Genomic DNA, 724 nt, shown 5'->3' with positions numbered 1-724 from the left:
TACACTTAATAGATGCCACCATTTTGTTACATTCGCTTAGATCATACATACAGTGTTTAAGACAAAAAAAATTTAGAGAAAATAAAAATACCAGTGCATTCACCTTCACCCAGGTTTTAAATAAACATGGCTTTGTGCTCACAGTGATATCAGGGTCCTGGTGTTAGTATCATTTGCTTTCAGTAAGTGTAACAATGTGGTAGAGCTAATAACTTCTAATTTTACCCATTTGTCTGTCTATCTTGTTATCCTGGAGATCAAACCTAGGGCCTTGCACATACTCGGCATACTCTGAACCACTGAACTCCATCTACAGACGTTACTTTTAGTCTTTATGAAAACAGTATTCAGTGGTTTGCTTCTTTAGCTTAACATTTTGAGATTTATGTTGACGTGTTTTGTGACTATTTTAATTTTTTATTCTATACAACTATAATTATTAATTAACTTTAATTGATGGACATTTGTTTCTTTTTCTTAGTATGTTGTGGTAAATCTCTTCTTTTCCTTTTTTGTTTAAAATTTTTTTTAACATTTTGAGTGTGTGATGTGTGTGTGCATGATGTATGTTTATGTGTGCAAGTGTGGTCAGACTTGCACACAAGTCACACAAGGACAAGTCAGATGACAACTTGAGGAAATCAGTTCTCTTCACCATATGGGTTCAGGGGATTGAGCTGAGGTTTTCAGGCTTAGTGGGAAGTGCCTTACCCACTGCCCCCTC

Source organism: Nannospalax galili, unplaced genomic scaffold, assembly GCF_000622305.1.
Source record: "Nannospalax galili isolate Female #2095 unplaced genomic scaffold, S.galili_v1.0 scaffold1059, whole genome shotgun sequence".
Taxonomy (NCBI): domain Eukaryota; kingdom Metazoa; phylum Chordata; class Mammalia; order Rodentia; family Spalacidae; genus Nannospalax; species Nannospalax galili.
Note: the sequence above shows the minus strand (reverse complement) of the source record.